The following is a 25,657-nucleotide window of genomic DNA, read 5'->3' as shown; positions in this document are numbered from 1 at the left end:
AGTCATTTTGATGAATATGCGGATTATGTATTATATTACGTACTATGGTCCCACTAAAGCGATATTAGTATATTCTTCGGGTTGAAATATGAACTTAGTTGATTAACTATTAGGTGAACTGCTGAATAAAAGTATATTTGACAGACAGAGAGGTACTACTTAAACTTAGCCAAATGGTTCTAGCCGGTAGAACGGAGACGAGTGCGGACAAACTGAGGAGAGTCTTCATCGGAGATTCACTCAGACCTCTCTGCATTGAACTTGACTTCGAATCCTGAACGGATAAAATGAGTATTTTTTTTTGTGGCCGGTCAACTTGAGCAATGTAGACGTATATTGCTGCTGGCTTCGACAGCGGTTATAATATAAATATTGGAGGCGCGATAGATCCTAATGACGTGACAGCTTCTAACTTTGCGAGACGTGTCCCCCACCTTTTGGAAGCAGATAATTTCCCTCATTAATCATATGCAGCGAGCAGGTTTTCTGAATCAAGTAATTGCGAAATTAGCCCAACTCCTTCAATGTGGTCTTTTTCGGCGAAAAGCCGCCAAGATGAATAGCCAACGCACCGGCCGGCGTTAGTGGCTCAAATTAACTTGAACCTAATCGAGCACAACCAAACTCAAGGAAAGCAGCTATCGAACCTTCCCATTCACTTGACTGCAACATTGGTGTTCCCTCCAGTGAAACACCTCTTCTGTCGTCCTCAGTCCACTGTTCTACACTCTTATAAAGAAACCACTTATCAGTTACCAAGCAGTCGTCACTTTGAATGTGATTAGAGACAGACGAGAAATCAAAACGTTTTTCCGTGATTCCTCCTCATCCGAAAAATTGAAAGCACGCGACCGTGTGTTGTGGAGTAAACGGGCTTTCAAACACGTGATGAAAAAAAAAACAATCTACTGAGGCTTCACCACACTAATGAACACTCAGGCAAACTTAAGAAATTTTCGGACCTTCGTCAAATTACATTGCTCGCCCCCGCGCCGACAGCAGGTGTCCGCGAAAGCCATCAGAGACGCGGCGGGGCGCGGAGCGACCTGGGCCGACTGGTTCCCGGTTTTCCCGCTTGGCGGCGTCCGTTTTGCTGGAGTCGCGAATACCTCTTCATGCAATAAATTGACTAGTCAGGATTATTTTTCTTGACACCCATTCTGTAAGCTAGAAGCAGCACCAGAACGACAACTACCAATTCATTATTTACAAGTTGATTTATAAATAAAAAGGAGCAATCAATATATAATCAAACATAGGGTGTTGTCTTCCCCCAAATGGCTGAACAATACCTCCATAGAATATAATAAAATGCTGAATCCGCCCATCTTTGTTAACACCTTCTTTTTCTTTTTTTATAGCCGTGGAATTCAAGCATGGTGCTGCTTCCCACCCACAAATTATGATCCACCTCATAAGCTTGTATCGTGGGTCCGTTGTAACCCTCGCGATCGTCAGACCTCCATTTCTAGCCCACCGCAAAACGTTGCAACTTCGGGACCACGTTTTCATGCATACACGGGATAGACCGCCAAACGCCCTCCAGAGAAAACCTCACAGAAGGAAACTGGGTGTAGGAACAAATGGTCCCGGAACTATTGGTCCCGGAACAAATGGTCCCGGAACTAATGGTCCCGGAACTAATGGTCCCAAGCCCAAGGTAGGACAAAATGGTCCCGTAAGAAGGTTGTTTTGAAACTAAGATATACCACGCAATATACTTCATCCGTTATACCCTACTATCAGTGATTTTTTGGTGGTATGAAGGATCTCTTCTATATTTTGAGGCTGGTTACTTTGAAGGAAGTGGTCAGGTATTGAACTTAATTTTTTTAAAATTTGTCAAAATATTTTTGAACGAGAAATTTTTGTAACAAAAATGAGTACCCCTAAGTAATGTTTCTTGTCGATCGTGGAGTGCTGCGCTGGCTGGAGGGTGGCTTTTTTCCGGTGGCTTCAGTGACGCTCACGACTCGTTGATTGAGTAAATGAATATATATTTACAGATTATGAACAACTTTTTACAACACAAAACAATTGTCATGCTGCTGATGCCGCGGCAACCCAAAGCCAAGAATAGCGCCTCGGCGCCCAGTCCCTTGCCGCGCACGGCAAGTTCTCTGCCCCGCAGGCAGACATGTACAAATTACTCAAAAAAAGTAGTTAAGTTAAGTTACTGAATATCGACGCCAAAAGTAATTGGAGTAGAGTAGAAATTACGCATTTGTAATAGTAATTGAGTAAACTACTAACTACTGCAAAAAGTAGCGAGTTACTTTGAAGTTACTTTCGAAGTTACTTTTTTTATATTTTTGTCCTAGCAAAATGAACAGCAGTTTTGATCCTTGAAAAACCCTGCGACCCTAAAATAAATGCCGTCCCTTTATGACTTGCGTTTTCACGAAAATAGCTGGTCCGCTCGCAGAAGCAATCGACTTTCAAAGTTTTTCATAGAAGAGTTTTCCCCTTTCCCTCCTAAAGACGGCCCCAGCCAAGCTATAAAAGATGTTCCACCGACGCGCTGGATGGGACGGCTGCGTTGAATTTGAGAAACAGGCTGTGCGGGGTCGGGTAAGCATCTGAGGTCTGTCTCGGCTAGAGGGTCTTTTGTAACAAACTCTCCTCCTTTTTCTTTTTTCTTCGGCAAGTTAAGATTGTTATGACTGGCCCCTCTTTATTCCCACGGCGTTCGGGGAGTACGTTGAGTAGAGCCACTAAATGAGCTGCGCTTAGAGTATCGGCACTCCGTTCGCCGACATTGTTGTGGGCGCCGCCATTTTGGGGCTTGTGCAGAACAGACGCAACTGCCGATCGTCATAATTCAAATGTGCGACCTCTTCAGCATTAAATTCGGTGTTAGGAAGCTCATGTAATATTGCTTTGCTCTGTCGCGAGCTGTTTATACATTTGTGGAGGACGGAAAAGCGTTTCTTGTGATTTCAGATAAAGCGTCAGATAACTGGCAGCCATGATTTTAAGCCACAATATGGCCAAGTGTCGTTACCCTGAAGCGTAGCTTATTTCGTGGCACTAACGCTGAGCAAATGCACCTGACCGTCAAGGGTTCAAGTGTCGCGCCGCGACGATGAGATCATCCGGACGACTGCGCCTCTCGTTGCAATGCTAATGCTACATTACTAAAAAAAGAAAAAAAAAAGAAGAAGAAGATTGTTTTGGTTTAACAGAAGTTGAAACGAAGTATACTTCGCCGCTGACGCCGGGTCGAGCAGAGCCGATGCTGCCCTCCTAAGGGCGACTCGCAATCCTCGCCGGCGTCTACGGTATCCTAACACGCCTGACAAGCCAATCGTTTTCAACGAAGAGGAGGTCTCCCTGGCGTGGAAGGTCGGAAGGACGCGAAGGATTACGTGAACAAACATCCTCGCTCGTATAGTTGCAGGTCGAAGGGAGAACGTGCTCCCATGAACGGATTATCCGTTTCTGCGTTTGTCCGCGGGGGAGTCCGGCTTTGAAAAGCCGTATGCACTGACGACGAGGCCACCATCGGCACAGGCAGCTGCGAGGTCATTCCAGTGGCGCCTCCCCAGGAACCCCTAAACCGCTTGAGTCAGAGACTCAGAACTCACTAAAGGCAGACAACCCTCGGAGTGTCCCTGTCTTTCACGGTTGCAGCTGGAGGAGCGGCGCCTGCGTGCATTACCGGATTAGGTCAATACCCGGCCAATGCTTGTTATGCATCACCTCCTGCGTTCGTGCGCGCTGGCGTTATGTTTTGGCTGCTTGTCGCCACCTTGGCCCAAGGACGCCTTTGATGCGGTTTCTACGTCTGCCGAGAAGTGCGTGGGAACGGAATGTGAGGAGGCCTCTTGTTTGGAAATGCTCACGTCATCTGCCGGCGTCTTATTTATTTCTGTGCTCAAACTTTAGGATGAGCAAAATTAGCACTAGATTTCGAAAGTAGTTAGTAGTTTGAGTAGAAGTTACCTGAAAAATGTAGTTAAATAAAACTACTAATTACCCAAATAAAGTTGTAATTGAAAATTACCAAGTTACTCGGAAAAGTAGTTAAACTACAGTAGTTTGAGTAGAGTAGTTGAACTACGTCCAAGTCTGCCCGCAGGACAAAGTACGCGGAGCCCTCGGGACCGCGGGAGAATAACGTCTTGCTCCGCGCACGGGCTCATTCAAACTCATAGCGAGTTCGTTTCACGGCACTCGTGCCCACGCGTGCCCACTCGCAGCATGGAATGGGTTCGTTTCGGCCGGCACTCCACGAGTGGTTGCACTCTCCGAGTTCGTTTCAGCGCTGACACCCCACGCGTGCATGCACTCGCTGCACCGAGAAAATCGGGAGTGCGCCAAAATGCAATCCCGTCATGCCTCGCTCCGGTGGGGCCGGCGAGGAGCGGGAGCAGACGACGAGGGTTCGTCTGCTACGATGTGTCACGGAACCGAACGAAAAAAAAAAAAGATTTTCTTATAGAAATCGCGTCCCGCGGGCAACGAGCGTCTGCTATTTCAGGAAGGAAGCAATTGACAACCCGTGATTTATTTGCAGGTTGTAAATCTCTCTGTTGCCGCACAAACGCTGAAATATACCAGTGTGTAAAAAAATGCTCAGAACAAACGCAACAGCGGCCCCCAAGATGTCTATCAACATCCGTGTGCGGGTGAAAAATTTAACATTTGTCGACAAAACTCCCCCGGCAGAAACCTCCGACTGCCCAATAAGCGTCAGAGAAAGCTAAAGATGGAAACTTTACCTGAGGATTGGGCAACATCATCATGTTTAACATTTACCTACGTCAGCTAACTTGCCCCGTCGTATTTTGCTGGAGAAAGCTCTCGTTCTCGACGCCCTCACCAAGGCTAATATGTAATCCTGACGATCCAAATCGAAAGTCCCACTTTTGCTGGATATTCCAACAGGCTAGTTTTAAAAGCCGTACCCTTTCAGTGGTTCACCAATAATACCATGCTCAAACGGATCAAGCTTCTGCTCGGACAGCATGATTTTCTGCAGTGTAAACGGTTATAAGAATTGAAAGATCGCAACCAGCTGCTTTGTAGACAGCTGGTTGCGGAAATTTACGCCGTCTGTAATTATCTCTATGGCAGCCTAGCTGCTTGAAGTCATCGCAACTATAAACTACAGGTTGCAGTGACCAACGTTTGTAGATAAACGTTGGTAGCCGACTGCATTCTCGCCTTCCCACGCATCACTCCAAACAAAAAGGCGCTAGTTTCGGTTTGAAGTCGGTACCTTTTCTACAACATAGATGGCGGCAGCGTCAGTCTTCTGCACTTGGTGCATTTGGCGAGTTCGTTTGAGTCCAGTTTTCCGTGCAACACTCAGTGAGTGCGATGCATTCTGGGAGAGAACTCGAACGGTGCCAGTGCGTGTGAAACGAACTCGCTATCAATTTCTCCAAAAAGGCGCACCGACATTCCGAAGGGAGACCGGACCTCCCTCTCTCCCCCGAAGTCGCCGACATGGCCCTGACAAGGTCGCCTCCCCAATTACCACGGCGGCAAGGGCGACCACCCACTCCCGCCTGGAGAACGAAGGTTTTGTTCACTTCCCACGCGGGGAAATCTGCTTCCTTTTTCGGGAGCTGGCCGCCGCTTGCCGCCAAAGAGAAAAACGTGAGGCATCAAGCGCCTCTGAATGACGCTTCGGGTAACTTTCGGTTAATCCCTTCCGGCCATCCCTACACCCTAGTTATACTGTTGAAGTGGGTCCATATCGCATGGGCGAATGACGTTTTAGCGAATCCGCCCCGCGCTGCGCTTAAGCGCGAAACACATGTACGACGAAACCGTCCGATCTGACGTCCGACCGCGCAATACGACGGTCGGAGGCGAGGGTTTTCAACGCTCTCCGATGCTACGAGAACCCTCTCCCCCCAAGGTCATTCCGGCAGTACGCACGTCGGATCAGACGGTTTCGTCGTACATGTGTTTCGCGCTTTACGACGCCTTGCGGCGGCTCATTTAAATTATGTTTACACACTTGGCCCACCCGTAAACACCGCTTCGCGGCGGCCGACTATTCGCTGAAGTGTCATTCGGTGAAGCGTGGGCGTTCGCTAAAACGTCATTCGCTCAAGTGAGTGCCTCCCCTGTTGAAACCATGAAACTCGAATTACTTCCATCTCGTCATGACGCGTGGTGCTGGCACTCATAACGAGCGGAGCTCGATGGCTTTATAGGTGCATTACGTTTCCATAGCGCGAAACATTCTGAAGTATCCCAGAAAAATATAAAAACCGGTCGAGCTCGTGCAACCATCAGCCTCGAAATTCGGAGCTTTTCTTATAAATTAAAAATTGTGAAATATTTACCGGCTGGTGTTATCGGATTTTATCCAATTTATCCGAAAACGCAGAAGTGCCATGGGCATTATTTATCTGGGACCATTTTTTTCTAGTTTGTACTTGGGACCATTTTTTCCTAGTTTGTACTGGGGACCATTAGTTCCGGGACCATTTGTTCCGGGACCATTTGTTCCGGGACCATTTGTTCCGGGACCATTTATTCCGGGACCATTTATTCCGGGACCATTTGTTCCGTTTCCCAAGGAAACTTCACCGGAGTTAAGCTCTCCGGAGAAAAGCTCACTCACCTGCGCGCTGGTCTGGAGGAAAGCGCACCAGTCTTTTGACAGACCCAGAAAAAAACTCGGCTCAAATTAAATTTTTATGTGAGGTGGCCAACGAATTTTCTGGGCGCCTCTCAATCGCGCTCGATGATTTTTTGCATTTCACGTAGACAAGGTGTTGACCAGCATATAATTTTTATTGCATAAATTGGTGCACCACATGTGGACTTTCCATCCCTTTAGTAGTTTGGATGACAGCCACCCAAACCTAGAAATAGAAAAAAGGTTATATTTTGTTTATGCTTGGTGTTGCGGGTTTTCGGAGTATTTCCCTTAAAATTCGGGTGTGATTTTACCGAAGTTTATACTGTTTCCCATAGATTAAGTGTGTTTTGGAGTCCAATTTTGGTGTCGAACCAACAATCGGTGTCTGTCGGGGACTATCTTGAATAAGGTAAGACACGAGCATGGTACTCCCCAAATACAAGGCAAAGTACAAGGGACTCGAATTATCCGTTTCTGATTAAAGGCCGACGACCAGACTCAAGATTCTGCAAGGCAGAAGATCCTTCTCGCCATGGGGAGGAGGAAACCGGCAACGGTGGACAGGGTAGCAGGGGGGAGAGGAGGAAGCGAGGGGAAAGTGTATTTTGTATAATGTATTTTGTATAATGTGTATAATGTATTTTGGCAATGTCCGGCGCTGAAAATATTTCAAAGCAGGGGGCGCTGCTTCAGCCCTCATTTCGCTTTTATGTCGATCCTTTCTTGGGCGAGCGTTGCATATTTAACTGTGACGTATCTGGGACGGAAGAAACTACAACCAGACTTGTACCTAATCCGTTACAAGTGACGAAATTACTTGTAATCCCTTACATTTATCGGTAATTTAGTAACGGAATAATTACATATTTTCTAGAGTAATTTTAAAGTAATTCCCTTGCAGTTTTTACGTAACGGATTCCTTGTAATCCGTCGAATTGTTTTCAGGACCAGCCCCCCCCCCCCCCCCCCCCCCCTTCTAAAGAAAAGGTTGTTTTTATTTTGGATAAGTTGAGCGCAGTCACACTGTCACGCGAATTGACCAGCGCAAAGGGAGACAGACTTGGCACTCTTCAGTTCCGCGAAATCATTTTTTGCAGCACCAACCACCTGAATGTATTTTTTAGACCCTAACAACTATGTCAAAAGATCCAAATAAACCTTTATACAAAAAAAGGGGGGGGGGGGGGGGAGGGGCAAGTTACATCCGGTTTTCTTAGGGCCGGTTGCACCAACGTCGCTTAACGCAAAGCGGAGCTTAGCCGGGAACTTAAGCTTAGTTTCGGTTTCGTTCGGTTGCACCAAACTCGCTTATCGCTAAACCTAGCACTAAACTACGCTTAACTTAAGCGCCCAACATTGGGCGCTTTGCTTCTGGTTGTTTCTTAATCCTGGATTAAAAACATGGCGGCTGGTTTGTCACGGTCGACGCGGTGGACGAAATTGGTTGTGCAAAGTGTTTTAGGCTACATCAGCGTGAAAGTCTCGACAAAATGACTTTCGATTGTGACAAGGATGCAAGATATTGCCGCGTGAAGTGTTGATCGACCCCTGTTTTCAAGTTGGCTCTCCACTTTCAGGGCGTGTTAGCCCTAACCGAGAAACGTACGGAGCTGTGGGGCTCACGTCTGTATTCCCGTTGGTTCTTCTGTGAACGAGCTTATTCGTATGTACTTACTAATTTTCGCATAGCTGTAACGTATTGTTATTTACCACCTTGTTTATTTACACTTGCAGCGCGTATCCTTCAATCTGATCAGCGCGTTGAATAGTGGCAGTACATGATCTCGGCGATCAGCTGATTGTCGACACCTCTGCCGTTTGCATTAGATTGCGGCGCTTTTAAGTAATAATACAGCGAAAATTCAATTTCTTTCGTTTTCTGAGTTTTGAGACAATCTTCAGTGAATTTTTCTTATCTCGCGAGTAGAATCTTGGCTTCAGAAAACTGTATCGTTCCATAACTGTAACTTTTTTGGTGATCGCATTTTTTTATATATATATATACTTTGCTTTATATCTTTCATTCGTTTCCCGAGAACGAGATACTGTTGTTTCCGAGTTGTGCTCTGTGATGGTGTTTTCCCTTTACCTTTGTCGTTTGTTGTCATTGTGACGATGGTTGAGACTATATACCGGAACACGTTTTCATTAAAATTCAGTTGAAAGTTGCGCCTTGTTGTGTCCTCCGTAACTTTTTTGGTGATCGCGATTTTTTAGGAATATTTTGCTTTATATCTTTCATTCGTGGCGACGACAAATCGTAACGACTACTATGTTAGATTCGTTCATTGCTGTATCGGGGCAGGCTGGGGCAGGTGATGCGAAGAGACGACCGTTCTTATCGGCACGATGTAATGTACTAGTGGGAGTTGTTTTTTTTTTTTTTTTTCTAAACTCGACAGTGTGAAACTGAAGTCCGTTTGATGCTGCAGCGGATGTTCAACGACGGTACAGTGCAGTTCTGTCGCCTTGCTGATAGCAACGAGTACCGTCGATGCAAGGTCTCGTGACCTGACCTCTCGACGACTTCTATTCGACGATTTCCGGGCATTTTCGCAGCTGCCGTGGCGAGTTCGTCACTGTTTTGAACTTCGTCGGTCTCAGGCTTGACTTGGTTTTAGTAGTCATCTTACCTGCCTACTTATATCCATGATGTTTTGTCTTCAGCGATGTAGCGAGTAGAGTGTCCTTCCCGCGTTCGGTGAGATTTGGGGCCCCCGATGGCTCCTTCGCCTCAAAATGTGAGCACGAAAACTACTACCACTGTCAAAATATCCTGTTATCAACCGATATTAAACACAATCACAGATGTAAAGAGCATTCGTGTTTATTTGAAGCTTTGACTTCTGTTATTGAAAGTTAAACAAAAAAATGATTGAATTTGGAGACCTTTAATTTGTTACTCACCGAAGAAATACAGCGAAAAGCAGACGCCGACGGCGACTACTACGGTGGTATATATATATATTTTTTTTTACATCACGTGATTCCTCTCCGCCAATCGTATTCGTCGCTCTGAGCATTCCCTAATTTGCTCTGTTTGTCCCTAGATTCCCTACGCAAATCCAGCGCTTAGCTAGGGGCGCGTCTGTAAAGCCGGCTTAACGTTGGTGCAACCGGAATTTAAACCCGTGCTTACCTAAGCTCGGTTTAGGGCGCTAAGCCGGCTTAGGAAAGCGCCGCTTTGGGTTAAGATAAGCGACGTTGGTGCAACCGGCCCTTAGTGTCTTTGCTTTTTCTTTGCGATCGAAGGCGGAGAGAGGAAGACAGCAAGTGATTGTGTGCCTCTTCGAGAAGCTCAATGCGGTAAGTGCACAGCCAAGAATTAACAATGTCCTTCTCGGATATAGTGATTAGGACTATTTTCATGATGTCACAACACGAGACAACGCTCCGCCTACCCTTAAATTCACTAAAAGAGATGTGATAATATGTGAAGGTGTTATTGCCACAAGCATCCTCGTTCGTCAATGCACACTTATCATCTTCTCTTAGAAAACAGGATGTAATTTTTTCCGCTTTTTTCATCTTATTTGGCCCTGTTTTAACAGCTACTTCCTTTTTTGTAGTCCTACTTCTACGGTTGGCCCACTTTATTTATGAATTTCAGCCAGGTTATCTGCGTCTCAGTTACCCTTTATGTGAGTCAGCTTTTCGCGAGCACTTTGAAAATGGTAATAGTGGGTCTAGGACTTTTCGGTGTAGGGCGTTTCGGTGTAGGACGTTTCGGTGCGGACTTTTCGGTGCACAGACTTTTCGCTACACGGAGTTTTCGGTGCACGGACTTTTTGGTGCACAGACATTTCGGTGCACGGACGTTTCGGTGTACGGACTTTTCGGTCCACGGACTTTTCGGTCCACGGACTTTTCGGTGCACGGACTTTTCGGTGCACTGCCAATCAATATCAGGAGTTTTTTTTAGTGTTCTCTAAACTTAATATGCACTATTTTTTGCTAGAAATTAATATTTTCGCACTTTATAATTTTGTAGACTAGTGACTTTCTTAGGCGCAGTACCATCTCGTGTGAGGATTGGAGACGTTGTACGTTATGGTTCGTCTGCCGGTGTATCGTTTCCAACGTACGCACTAGACGCATCCCATCGTGTTTACGCGTTAGGTCGACAGAGGCGTTCTCGGCGTCTTCTTTAGAGGTTTTTGGCTTCATGATTGGTAATCCGTGTAGGAAAGGTACCAACAGGAAGAAGCTTGAGAACGTTGAAAATAACCCGAGTGAAAGTTAAGAAATTTCGCAGGACTCCAAGACGGCCTGCTTCCTATGTCATTTTTCTCCCACGAAGTGTCCCATCTTTAACCAACGTCTCGGGTTATTTTCAACATGGGCAATATTCACCAGCTTGCCTGCACACTCATCGTTTTTCGTAGAGCTTGAGAAGTTGTTTATGTGTGATAGTTCAGAACAATTTAGAATATCTTGAAACGTGCGTGCACCGCGAAACCGTATGGCATTAATTGTTTAGCGCACCTGGCAGGAGAAATTAAAGTCCTCCCTATCCGTCACACGTCGCAAGGTTTGTAATATAAATCAAGACATAAAACCAGACTTGTACACGTTACTGAAAAATAGTAAGGAATTACATTTACAATTACTCAAGGATAAATTGTAATTTTTTACATTTACAATTACCCTCCCATAAAAGTAACTGACCGTCACCCCAAAAAGTAATCCGTTACTTTCGTGGCGTTACTTTCAACATTATTGTCCTTAATTAAGAAACGAAGGAAGGGGTTATTTAAGTTCTTATTGCTGCCACCTTCTCCATTTATTTGACCTTGAGTATTTTGAGCAACAACTGGCTCTCGAAAGTCTCGTCAGACATTTTGCGTCATTTCTTACTCAATATGTCGACTGCTACGCTGAACACCCTTTGAACACAGGCGCTGGATTGTGCCTCAGTTCATATTGTGCCTCAGTCCATATTGTGCCTCACGAATGATTTATGATCTGCATTGAGCTTCTTCAGCGCAGCGATGGAAGTACTATTTAGCTCGAAGATAGAGCAAGGCTTCATCTTTGCCGCCGTTGCCTGATATCCGAGAGTTTTAGTAGAGTTGGTAACAGTAAGGTGATAATTAAATAATAAATAAGGTTTGGCTCGATATGCTTCTTTCTTTGGTTATGAACAGGTCGAGCCTCGGTTGAGACGTTGGCGAATAAGAGTTTCCAATATATAAATATAAGTAATCGAGAGAAAAAAACAACACCAGGACACTCATAACAACAATTAATTACAACGTTTTTTTTTAAACAAAGAAATGTAAACGGACGTTTGGTGTATGCACCTTTCTTGGTGCCGTTCAAAAACGCACGGAGCACGGGCCGACTGCAGTTTACTCCGGTGTTCTCCAGATAGACGTCCGCTGATGCCACGGGCAGTGAAAGGTAAACGACTAAGTGAGACACACTATGGCCCCACTCACGATTTTCACTCGCTCCTCCAGCCCAGAATATCAAGTCTGCGTCAGCCACCATTATGTTTTATTTGTAAAAATATCTGCTTGAGGTAAGATGCGTCCTGCTGGGGTAAAAATAGGAAGAAGAAAAAAAAGGAAGATTATTACCGTTTTCGAAGTGCTCGCGAAAAGTTGACTCACAAAAAGGGTGTCTGAGATGAAGATAACCTGGCTGGAGCTCATAAATAAAGTGGGACAACCCTAGAAGTTGGACTACAAAAAAGTAAGTAGCTTTTAAAACAGGGTCAAATAAGGTGAAAGAAGCAGAAAAAATACATCGTGTTAAGAGAAGATAAGTGTGTAGCAACGAACGAGGATGGTTGTGGCAATAACACCTTCACATATTATCACATCTCTAATGAATTTTAGGGTAGACGGAGCGTTGTCTCGTGTTGTGACATTATGAAAATGGTCGAGTCACACTAACCGAGAAGGACATTGTTACTTCTTGTCTGTGCACTTACCGCCTCAAGCTTCCCGAAGAAGCACACAATCACTAGCTGTCCTCCTCTCCCCATCTTCGATCGTAAAGAAAAAAACAGACTAAAAAAGCGGATATACCTTGCCCCCCCCCCCCCTCTTTTTTTTTTGTTTTTTTGTTGTAGAAATGTTTATTTGGATCTTTTGACAGTGTTGTTAGGGTTAAAAAAAAAGTTTCAGGGACTTGGTGTTGCAAAAAAAAAAAAAAAAAAAAAAAGACTTTGCGGAACTGGAGTGCCAAGCCTCCCTTTGCGCTCACTGCGCTAAAATTTACCATAATAAAAACGATATTTTCTTTAGAAGGGGGGGGGGGGGGGGGGGGGGGTTGGTTGGTCCTGAAAAAAAAAAAAATGTAACGGATTACAAGGAATCCGTTACGTAAAAATTGTAAGGGAATTACACTAAAATTACTCGAGAAAATATGTAATTTTTCCGTTACTAAATTACCGATAAATGTAAGGGATTACAAGTAATTTCGCTACTTGTAACGGATTACGTACAAGTCTGCATAAAACACATTAAAATTACCGGAGACTGTGGTAAAAAATGAGAAATGTCGTGGAAGAAAAAGGACAGAGGAAGAAGGACGTCTGAAAGTTCCACGAAGTTTCCCATCTTTTACCACAGTCTCGGGTAAGTTTCAAGATTCTCAAGCTTCTTGCTGTTCGGGCCTTTCCTACACAGATTACCAATAAATAACAAAGCCAATACCTCTATAGAAGACGCCGAGAAAGCCTGTATCAACCCGACACGTAAACACGATGTGATGTGTCTAGTGCGTACGTTGGAAAACAAAAGACAGCGGCAAACGAAACATAAGCGTCTAACGTCTCCAGTGCTCCCGTGGGATGGTGCTCCGCCTAACTAAGCCCCATAGGTCGCATATCAGTAAGTGACCGTAAATATATCACCAAGTCTACATAATTATAAAGTGCAAAAAAAAAAAATCCTTTTTTTTGCTAAAATAGCGTTTCTTGATTTTAGAGAAAACAAAATTAAAAAAAAAAAAAAAAAACTCGTGATTTTGATTGACCGTGCACCGAAATGTCCGTGCACCGAAATGTCCGTGCACCAAAATGTCCGCGCACCGAAAAATCCTACACCGAAAAGTCCGTGAACCGAAATGGCCATTCACCGGAAAGTCCGCACACCGGAAAGTCCGTGCACCGAAAAGTCCGTGCACCGAAAATACCGCACCGAAACGCCCTACACCGAAACGCCCTACACCGAAATGTCCTGATCCCGGTAATAGTCTTCCTTTTTTCTTCTTTCTGCTTTTACCCCAGCAGGACGCATCTTATCTCAAGCAAATATTTTGACAAATAAAACATAATGGTGGCTGACGTAGACTTGATATTCTGGGCTTGAAGAGAGAGTGAAATTCGAAAGTGGGGCCATAGCGCGGCTTACTTAGTTCTCTGTCCTTCGCTGCCCGTCGCATCAGCGGGCGTCTATCTGGAGAACACCGGAGTAAACTGCAGTCGGTCCGTGCTCCGAGAGTTTTTGAACGGCACCAAAAAAGGTACACACGGCAAACGTGTGTTTACATTTCCTTGTTTTAACCAACGTTCTAACTAATTGTTTTTATGAGTGTCCTGTTTTTTTTGTTTTTTTGTTTTTTTTTTCTTTTCTCGATTACTTCTCTCTAAATGTTGGAAACTTTTTCGTATTCATCAACGTCTCAACCGAGGCTCGACCTGTACAGAACCAAAGGAAGAAGAATATCGAGCCAAACCTTATTTATTATTTAATTATCACCTTACTGTTACCAACTGCACTAAACCTCTCGAATATCAGGCAACGGCTGCAGCGACGTAGCTTTACTCTATCTTTGAGGTAAATAGTACTTCCATTCCTTCGTTGAAAAACCTCAATGCAGAGCATTAAATATTCTTGAGGCACAATATGGCACTCCCATCCAGTGCCTCAGTTCAAATGGTGTTCAGCGTAGCAGTCAACATATTGAGTAAGAAATAACACAAAATGTCTGACGAAACTTTCGAGAGTCAGCTGTTGCTCAAAGTACTCAAGGTCAATAAATGAGACAGGTGGCAACAATAAAACGTGAATAACCTTCTTCCCTTTGTTTCTTAATTGAGGAAAATATTGTTGAAAGTAACGCCAGGAAAGTAACGGATTACTTTGGGGGGTAACGGTAACTTACTTTTATGGGAGGGGAATTGGAACTGTAATCAACTACAATTTAGCATTGAGTAATCGTAAATGTAATTCCTTACTATTTTTCAGTAACGTGTACAAGTCTGACTACAACCTTCTTCAAATTTCGACTGCGTTTTAAATAAATTGTTAAATGTGAAAAAACGGGCAATCAGGTGTCGGTATACAACATGAAAGCGAATTCTATATATAGCGATATAGAAACTGCACAAGCTACATACTTCTACAGTGGTTATATTTCTCGCAGTTCTCTCTTATTTTGCATTTTAAATGAAATTCTGTATTTTATTTTTCGTCATGCAACGCCCGACGTGTTTTAGGACGATCTCATATTTTAAAAATAAATCCTGCCAGTTCAAGTGAAGAACGATCGCATGCACATAATACATCCCAGTATACTTCAGTTGAGTGAACGCTCGATTATGTGATTCGTAGGTGAGCTTTTCTCCGGTGAGTATTTATTTTCTGCGGTGAGCGTTTGTCCGCCGCCCGCTAAATACACGATAGCGAAAGACGGGTTCATGGGGCCATAGTTGGGGGGTTAAACCAGTTAAACACTGCTTGTCTTCTCTTTTTTTCCCCCTTCTTTTTGCACCACCATTGTGCAGAGAGTAAAACTGACACCTGTTTCGAAGGTTATGAACGTCAAGGACAAAAAAAAAAAAAAAAAAAAAATGTGTGCACCGTTCCTTTAACGGGGCATTCAAGTGGATTCTGAGATCGTCTATTTATAGTGATAACTCAAATTAAGGGTTCTGGGCATCCTCAGAAAATTAGAAATTACTCATGAGCGGTCGATTTCCCTATTAAAAATATAATCAAAGACCCTGGCACGCCCCTCTTTATGCGCCTTGGAGAAGGCACCAGGGAAGCGCAGTTGGACGGCGTTTTCAAACAATAATTGCTGCATTACGTCTCCTACACCCCAATATTTGAGGGTTGTTTTTTATCGAAATATAATGAAAAACCCGCCTAGATAGAGCAATGATAGCCACGTTGGGAATCTCGACGCACTTAACTGTTTTAATTTGTAAAATTCTATGGAGGTGGTGAAGACCCGAGAATAGCTTCCCTCAATAGAATATAGTGCCTGTGTAACGCATTTAAAATTGCTGTGAGTTTAATAGGACGTCTTACCATCTAGGAACGGGTCGTCTTTATTGACTAAAGCCCAGAGAACAATATGCTATCAAAAACAAGCTTCGACGTAAAGCAATTGGGTGTGTTTTGAAGCACCAAAACGGCGCAAAAAGAGTTTCATTTAAATCTTTAGATATTTGTAGCCTCTCGGCAGTTGTTACGCAGGTAATTATCGGTTTGTAAGGTTTTCCGCTCGACTCGTGCAATCAATCGCACCACGCGTCGTAACATTCCATAAATAAAACGGACGATTGACGCAGATCGATACCAAACATCTCGAGGACCAGGCGGAAGGGACCCCATGTCAGGGAACAACATCCGCTGCGTAACCTCGAAGCACCATTACGTGAAGCATAGCGCACGCATTAACCCCGATTTCCGCTACACGCGCTGTCCGGCAATCGGTGCGAGAGGGAAATTCAAAATAAACAGCTATAATATTGGCCAACCCTGGAAGCCTCCACATCAAGAGTGAAAACAGATCGACTGGGAAGGAAAGCGCCGACGCAATATGACGTCACCGAACACCACACACGAGCCGCCGCCGCCACCGCGGAAACCAGACTGAACTCATCCCGAACTCTTTCACGCACAACAGCAAGAAAGCCACTTCGGTTAACTGACACTCGCTTACTGTCACACCGCTCGCAGTCACATTCTCGTCGGGAGGGGACGACCGATAGTATGCGACGGACCTTCGGTTATTGTCACACGCACTGGTTTTTAAGTCGCGCACGTAGCCGGAAGGTGCTTTTTAATGGTGATTTTAACCGGTTTGGGGTGGGTAATTGGAGTGGGCATAAGAGAGCCACCATCTTATTGTGACGACGGCACGTTGCGAAGATTAATTAACGTATTGATCGCCGACGAAGCTGCCAAGGTCGCGGACTCTTTTCCCGGTCAGGGTGTCTCGATGCTTGTGTTCTTTCCTGAGGCCGAAACCCAAGATAGACACCCGATAAACTTGCGGCGGCCGCGTGCGTACACGATTAACTAATAACGGCGCATAATTGACTAGGGGTGTACTTAAGTACCGTTTTAACCGGAATAGTTGTTACCTACACACTAATAGGTACGTAATCGTTCGTTGTTACTTGTGATCAATTCGGTGTAAATTATGTATACTATAGATGAGAAGACTAGCGCATCGCAGCTGCTAAGTAAAGTCCGCTCCAGGCCTTGGTTCGCAGCGGCGGCATCTGAAGACTCTTCAATAGGCGGCTAGTGGTAGCCTGACGCAGGACCGCTTTCCCACCCTTACAAAAAAGTGTATTTCTTTTTGTGGAAAGTCTGCTGAAAAAGGTCAACACAGGTATTAAATGTCAACAGCTTTCCATCATACTTTCTGCAGATTGTATTTAGCTTTTGTCTTGACTTCCAGGAGCCGTTTGGCCCAAAACTCATTAGAAAGGCAGCAGACTTCTTGGCGCCTAAGTGTCAACTTTTTGTTGACACTCCACTGAAAAGCAAAACCTCTAGCATAAGACAACCTTGTGACCCCTCCAAATTGGCTGCAGCAAAATTCCGTAAAAAAAAAAAAAAAAAAAGCGATTTTTTTTTTATAAATTTTGTTAGTAAATGGTGTCTCTATGGTATTTGAAGGCACTACATAAATCCGACAACTACACATTAGAAACGAACACACACGCAAACACCATGAAGCACTGAACGCCTGAAACGCATTCCGGTTGACTGCTCCAGAGCCTTATATAGCCTACATATTGAAGGAATTCATTTGACCGATGACCCCCTCAACACTTATTAAGGTTCCAAGTATTTGATCTTCTCCTTGGGAGTCGGTCAAATAGAAAACAGTGTTTTGAAGGTCGTGGACGACATCTCTTACTACAAACTTTTGGTACATCTAATAATAATTCGGGACAGTCGCTAAAACAACAACCACAAATACGGCTCCTAGAAGAAACATTATCGCTTCTCTGCATAGCACCACTCAGGACGAAGCGAGTCAAGGCAGTTTCTCCACTTTCAAATAGTTATTTTTTTTACTAGTTGACTATTTAATATGGTCATTCAAGTCACTATAGTCAGTTACAAAGTCAGAACGGCAGGGCATGCCTTTCGAATGCCTGGCCTCCAGCATACGCCCTATACCTTCCGTCGTGCTTAGACTGCACACGCGCGCTCGACGTGCACGAACGCCGAAGCGTTGTCGAGGGTAGTAGGCGGCTCGCACTGGAGGCGGGACAACTGAAGCTGCTTCCCGTTCTCATCTTGTCAGAGACTATTGAAAAACTTAGACAGCACATTAATTGCGTTCTAAAATTCGACCACGAACGCAGCGCTGTTGCTAAACGTTGTGACAAAAATGACCATTGATTTGACTTTACCAATACGCCTATCCTGAACGCTGAAACCAATCCCCACCAGAGGCTCCTCCTGGAATACTGATACATTCAAACTACGACAGGTAACAGCCATAGGTCTCTCGGAGCCTTTATATGTCAGCGGGCTCCGACGCGTGACGCAGCAAAGACCACGGAAGAAGAAGAAAAAAAGCGCACCTTAGCCATCATACAAGAAAATGACGTATATTGCTTCTTTCCACCGCAGTCACCCCCGGAAGAAAAGGCCGAACCTGCCTCGAAACGTTGGGTCTCGTATTTAGGGCTCGGTTGGTCGTCCTTTATTTTAATAAGTTGTGAGATGTCAAACCGAAGCCAACATTTCATTACAGTATAGCTCAGCGGCCCAAGCGGTATTCTGCGCAGAAATCTCCAAATCCATCGATTGAGATCTCAATCGAAGGATTTGGAGTGTACGAAGTTTTCCCCCGTATCGGCGGACACGCATGAATCATGTTCAAAGAATGTTTACTTCTTACATGCTAATAACATGTCTACAGAAAGTATTTGTACGGTCAGTGTGCCACGACCGTCATAAAGAAAGAGACCCGCCCCAGACATTGCCTGCATAATGTTATTTTTACTTTCGTATTTGAAGACATGCAGATGAATGAACTGTACTTGATCAAATGAACCAAAGTTATAGGGGTATTCACACGAGGGAGAAATCCCGGGGATTTCTCCCCGGCGTGCGCGCATCACGAGACAAAAACGCGAGGCTTTTGCGCATCGCAAAAGCCTGACGTTTTCGTCGCGGGATGCGCGTGCCGTGGAGAAATCCCTGGGATTTCTCCCTCGTGTGAATACCCCTTTACGAAGCCGCCGAAAGACGGGGTGGTTAGGCACATTCGACTGGGTATTGGAAGGCCCGGAGTTCAAATCCCGGCTCCGCCGAAGATTATGTATTTCGGCGGCTTCGTGAACTTTAATTCATTAGACCAAGTACGGTTCATTCATCTGCATATTTTCGATTATTTTTTCTTTCGAGAGCACGTGCGATAATGGAAATGCCTGTAATATATATATATATATATATATATATATATATACAACAAGGGCACTTCACAACCTATATATATATATATAGTTTTTTTTTTTTTTTAGCAGAATGATTGTGGTCTAATGGAACAAAACAGAACAAGCCGACTTGGAACGTTCCGCCTACCTGTTGCATTTCGACTTCAAAGTTCCTTATCTTTTCCTCTCAGTAATATCTGGTAAAAACATCGATAAATAAAATAAAACAGAAGTGTGTTTTGTTGATTTCGCTAGGCGTCGCAGACAGGCCCAACAACCTTCCTTTGCATCCACTTGGCTTCTATACACCAACTCATGTTTACAAACAAACCGGAGCGCCCGGAGCGCCCCTAGCGGACGCCACCGGCGCCGCGCATGCGCGATTGGGGTGTGGGCAAAAAGCTCGCCGTTGCCCACAAACAAACTATTGAAATGCGATGTTGTCGGCGCCAGTGTGAGTCCCCGCGCTCTTTTTCGCGTTGGAACTGTTGATTATATGTCCTCCTAACGATGTCTGACTACTTGAGCAGCGTCAGCGAAATTAACGAGGCTCGTTACACCGCAAAACTTCGCGTGAATAATCTGGCATGCGGCGATTCATTCCGCGTGGACGCCGCAGAACGTACGCTAAAGCCTGATTCACATGATGAGATTTCGCTCGTAATTTTCAGTAGCGACGTCGCTCGGACTGCAAAAGCGTGAACCGTAGCTGAGATGGTCGACGTCGATACTGAACATCGCAAGCAGAATCTAACCAAGTGAATCGGGCATAACAAGTCGGTGATGGCCACTGGTAACAATGATCAACATCTCCTTGTATCTACTGTTTACGTCGAGCCTGCTTACCAACCTTCAAACTTAAGTCTTTTAAGGCCTGCACTTAATTCTTATCGCAAGTACCGGGCCCACGTTTGGTCTACGGGCCGGTGTCCTCTAAAAGAGCAGACGACAAGCAGAAACGTTTGAAAGAGCAGACGACAGTTCGAACGATCAGGCGACCGTTTGAACTTGAAGACGCACTAAACGTAGTCCGCAGGTGGTCCGTACAACTTGACGGTTTTCCGGCGTTCATTTTGGAACCAAACAAATAAATTTGATGGCCAGTAGTATCCGTGAATTTAACCCAAAATGCTTCCCGCCCAAGCAATCGTTGTCCGACGGCGTCTGGTTTTCCCTTTTCACGGCACATATCCGCGTTCACGGACGAACCGAGCGCATGAAAACTGACCTTCAAACCTTTCTCGACTCTCTTGGTACAGCCCCAGTCGCAGCATTTTGACGACAAGGCAGTTTTTTGTCTGGTTCCTTTCAAAACAACGCAGGAATACACGTCTCAAATGGGCACTTCTGCCCACAGCCCCAGATCGGAAGTGCGTCCGACGCGCCACCACCGCGCCGTGACGTAACAGAGATGAGTTGGTGTATAAAAAGGGCACGAGGAAACATGACAACGGGTAACGACTTAAAGCGAACGAATAATTGCCCGAGCAAGGTCAGCTTCGGGGGAAGATGGTCGGCACATAAGCGTGAGGAAAAAAACCCCAGGAAAAAAAAATATATTGACACTGACCTTCCGCCAGACCCAAACGTGCTTGGTTTATTTTAGTCGCGACTTTAAAACACTTTACGAACACAAAGACAGAGACACCGATTCTGGAAACACACTTGACGCCATGATTTTAATTTCAGAAGAAGGGGCCTTCGCCCCTTCCTGCGTAGGGCGAAAGCGAGGTCCGCACAAGGGCATGCTGCTGTTGCTTTCAACGCTCGACTGTATGGATTCGTGCTGATTTACTATAACGAGCCGAACGTTCACGCAGCAGCACGCGACTGCAGTCTGTTCGGCAGTCCAAGCATAGCTGCGGCGCTACGCTCCGATGGTGACGATAAAGCGGCGTCAAAAGACCGTTAACTGATCACGCATACAAAAGAGTTCATGATCAGGGACTGGGCGTGATTGATTTAGCCGGTGATGGGAAACGCACAGAGACGACGAGCGTCGTCGCGACGATGCATTGTTGGCGCTGCACGATTGTATAAATCGGATCAATATAATATATAGCGCCGTGGCTGCGCCCGCACTTGGTGCGAAACGAATTACTGGGAGCTCAAGTTTGTCCGCTTCTTTTGGCGTCAGAAGGACGTCGAGCTCCCATTGGCTCTGATGGAGGTATAGTGGGTATAGACCTCGAGGCAGCTGTCCTTCAATCAGATCCAATCAGAGCCCCCCCCCCCCCCCCCTTCCCCCGCAAAAGAAGCGGACGAACTTGCGGTCCGTGTATATCTGAGCTGGCGGAACGCAAAAACAATTCCGGTCGAAAGGGTGAGTCCCGACAAAGCTGAGTACGCACCCCCGCTTGTAAGTTTTTCATGAGCGCTTCGATGTGGCCTTGAGGAAAAACCTAAATAAAAACTTTAAAAAAAAAACACCACGTATATCTTTGTTAATTGGAAGCGATCATGGTAGGTTCAACTCCGAACTTGAGGATAAACGCGTCGGTAATGGTCAATCTCAAGCATTCCCAGAGGTATACGATTGATGCTAAAGACTTCTCAGAAGTCTTTGGTCTTGATGACTTTCCGATCCAGAAGCACACTTCAAGGTAAAAGTCCGGGAAATCACGCATCCCGTATATTATATATACTACACTGGAAATAACGATTGGGGGAACCGTGACACCGTATTATTGAGCACGTCGGGCTCGAAACACAACGCGCGCGAGAGAGTCACCGAGTAACAGGCGGGTCGCGTCTCACTTCCTCTTGTTAATTTCAAGACGTGCTAAACAAACAGATCTACGAGACCGATTGCTTTTTTTTTTACATGTGACAGCCTACACAGCTTGCATTGACGTCACATTAGTAGCCATCCTGGTGGCCTAGCTTCTGAGCGCATATATAGCTTCCGCAGTACGCATTTCGTAACGCAACACACTGCCGCGATGCGCTAAGAGAACTTTACACCACGGAGGCGCACTGCTCGTACATCATATACTGTCGAGACCGGTTATAACGAAGTCGGTTATAACGAAGTCGGTTATAACGATATAGCGGATATAGCGAAGCGATCACGAATTCCCATTGTCTTTTGCACTTCCTTATAACCGACGTTGGTTATAACAAAATAGCGGATATAGCGATGTGATTTCCGATTCCCGTTGACTTCGTTATGACCGGTCTCAACTACAGAAGAAGGCGCGTTGTTCGCTGCGGGCATGACGACGGAAGTATCTGCAAAGACGCCTCGGTCAAGTTCAAATTAAGCGGGTTTGCTTGATCCATATGCGTGCTTCAATCATGTCTGTAGACGCACTTCTTTTTGTATACGACCAATGTTATAGGAAAGCCATAAAGGAAGAAACCCGCCTCGGACAGTGTCTAGATCACTTTTTTGTATGATGTATAGACGCTTTGCAGCAGCTGTGCATGGACGCCGCCATAACTGACCTTCAGTTTTTGTTTCCTCTTATTTCGTTTATTTCACTTCATCTTTACCATAGAAGGCCAGGCCCTCGCCACATTAGATTCAACTGTATCCTTTTCTAAAGCATCGGCCTTTGTAGAGGATCGTCACCTACCGTTTCAGTTGCTCGGCATCTCGGTAAGTCAAGAGAAGGTCAGCAATGGCGACTGTAATTTATCGCGTGTGTAAAGCGTCTTTATTAGCGGCGCGACAGCGCCTTTCGGAAACTTCCTCCGGAAAACGTTTATCGGTAACACGAAACGCGTGCCCATGCGCGGGAGAACGATAAGTTGCTAAATTTGAAAACTAAACAGAGAAAGTCCCATCCAACAAGAAATGAACCCGGAACACCAAGGTTTCGTGCCCGCGACGCTAGCTCGATGCACTGCGTGCCCAGAAGGAGACATGTGAAGCGACAGTTATTCTACGTGCCGTTCTCCTTATCGAGCGCATCTGCGGAGACGAGGCGCTTACTGCAGTCCCGTATATAATGACTCGGACGAGGATCGTGCGGACCGAAGAGGGAACGCCCGATAGGAAGCGGTGACGTCCTGATTGCGACCATTTTTCTCGGATGAAAATGTACGGACATTTGATGCTTGGGGTGTGATCACACGGCGGACTTCTCCCCGGGCAAGTTCCTATACGAGATCGGTGACGGCACGCTTCCTGTGGTACGAAGTTCGTTATGTTCCAGGCGAAAAAAAAAGAAAAGCATGCAAAACTCCCGCGGAACACGCGAGCGCATCCCGAGACAAGTCCGCTGACATGAGGAATGTTGCGTGTCATGTGGGCGAGCGTCATGAAATATGGTCCGCGTACCTTTTTGTACCACGGTTAGAGAGACCTAAAACAGGTTCTATTGTCGCTTTTCCCTGATCCGCCCATGTCCGTGCAAGGTCCGGAGACTTGGCTGAATCGAAAGGAACCAATCACACCAAACTGCTCGCGTGGCAACACCACGAGCCGTCGTTCACTAACAGAACGAGCGTTCATTCATATATGGCTATTCCTTGGTTGTGTTTCATGTAAGTTTTACATGACGGTTGACGCTAATTGACACATCATTTAACCGAATGCGTGCGGGGCCTACAGAACGTCGAGCTCTGGTTGGTAGGATTAGAGGGTAGACCCAGAGCCGTATATGTAGAGAGGTTGGTCAATGGGAGGCGCGGCAGAGCCAGGGCGTGCGGCAGACTCGGAAAGAGGGCTTGGCATGCTCTCTTGACCAACCAGAAGCCGAAAAGAATCCCCTAGCGGCGGTAGCGAGAAACAGGTCTGATCGAAGGTCTATATTCGCATATGGTTTTATTATGTGCGTAAGAGTAAAATGGAGTAACTTTTCGTGGTTGAAAATAGGGTGCACGTGATGTTTCGATTATGATCAAGCAGAAAGATGTAAGAAATGAATGCGACGCTCAACTCTGTTTTTCGCGGACAGAGTGTGACCGCTCGGACGGCAGATTCCCGGCCCTCGGCGCTTGGCGTACGGATTATGTCGATCGTTCCGCTAGTCGCCCTCTTCCACCATCATTTCGGATGAGCGTGATTGAAACATCACGTGTACCATATTTTCAGCCATCGAGAGTTACTCCAATGCAGTTATCAGGTTTGTTTTTCGCGACCACCACCAGGGTATTATTTCCAGCTTCTGGTTGGTCACATTCAAATTTCTAAAGACGCCCTGGAACACCCCCAGCCCGCTTTCGGCCCAATGGCGCCTCGTCATTTGTCTCCTATACTTCCCAACGAATGGCCAAACTCTGTACATATACGGCTCTGAGTAGACCTAAAGCCAGCTGCCTTTGTCTCCGCCGCATTCGTCAAACGCATTCGGATCCCAGAGCCAAATGCCAGACGCCGGCGTTTCGCATTCTAACGCCTTCGACGAGGGCAGTGGAGACAAAGGCAGCTCGCTTTAGGCCTACCTCCTAATTATTCCGATCAGAGCTCGGCGTTCTGACGCTCGGTAGGGTGCCTCAATGTCCTTCTGCTTAGGGTAATGTCACCCTTTGTAGTACCCAATGCCGACAGCACGAGCTCACGGGGAAAATACAAATAAATTGACGGAAACAAAATGTCGCCATAGCACAGTAAGAGCCACAAACGCGTGCCGGGACACGCTCTTTCAAGCGCTTCTGAACAAAAAAGAAAAATAAAAGTGTGGGACAAAATGGCCAGATGTCTCCACCCTAAGGCACCCTAACGCTCGGCACTTGCTCGGCGTACAAACCTTTTGTTAAATTACACAAGCATCAAGGAGCATGGTCCGGATGTGACACACTGCATGTGCTGGCGTCTGCAGCAGTGACTGTTACAAACCAAAAGCCAAAAACCAAATGGCATTTTGCACGCGCTTTCGACAACGCCATATTTTGATTATTTACTTGGAATATTTTTATACGGGGAAGGTGAGCGCGTGCGGTGCGTAGACTTACAATCTCCTTGAAGCTTGGGTAATTTAGAAATAGGTTCATTATAAATGAAACAGACAGATGCTAACTAAAAAAAGAAAAAAAAAATGTTTAATTTGTTTAAGAATTAAATGCTGTGATGTCTGATTGACTTTGTCGATGGATCGTTTAGTTCCTAAACATGTTTATCGGTTGGAAGGATCAGGAATTCGGGGGAATAGGATGCATAGCTATTTATTATCAGGTGGTCTAGGTGACGTTCACTTGGGCCCACGCTTGTATGTGACACCGAATGAGGCTTCCAAAATTACGATCCATATTATCAAAAGTGTTTGCCACGAAGCTTCCGGTGATTTTATTGAACGCATCTGTGCAGAATTTCCACCGGGTGGCTGAGGAGCACTTGTCTCATCTTTGTTTCTATCCTCGCGTTTTGGGCACTTGTTAGGCCCGCCTGATGGCTCCACACTCGAGACTGTTGCGTTGTCATTTGGGTCGCACCAAATAGTATGTACCTTTAT

Source organism: Ixodes scapularis, unplaced genomic scaffold (genome assembly GCF_016920785.2).
Source record: "Ixodes scapularis isolate PalLabHiFi unplaced genomic scaffold, ASM1692078v2 PGA_scaffold7__128_contigs__length_106722199, whole genome shotgun sequence".
NCBI classification, from domain to species: Eukaryota; Metazoa; Arthropoda; class Arachnida; order Ixodida; family Ixodidae; genus Ixodes; species Ixodes scapularis.
This window is presented reverse-complemented; position numbering follows the sequence as displayed.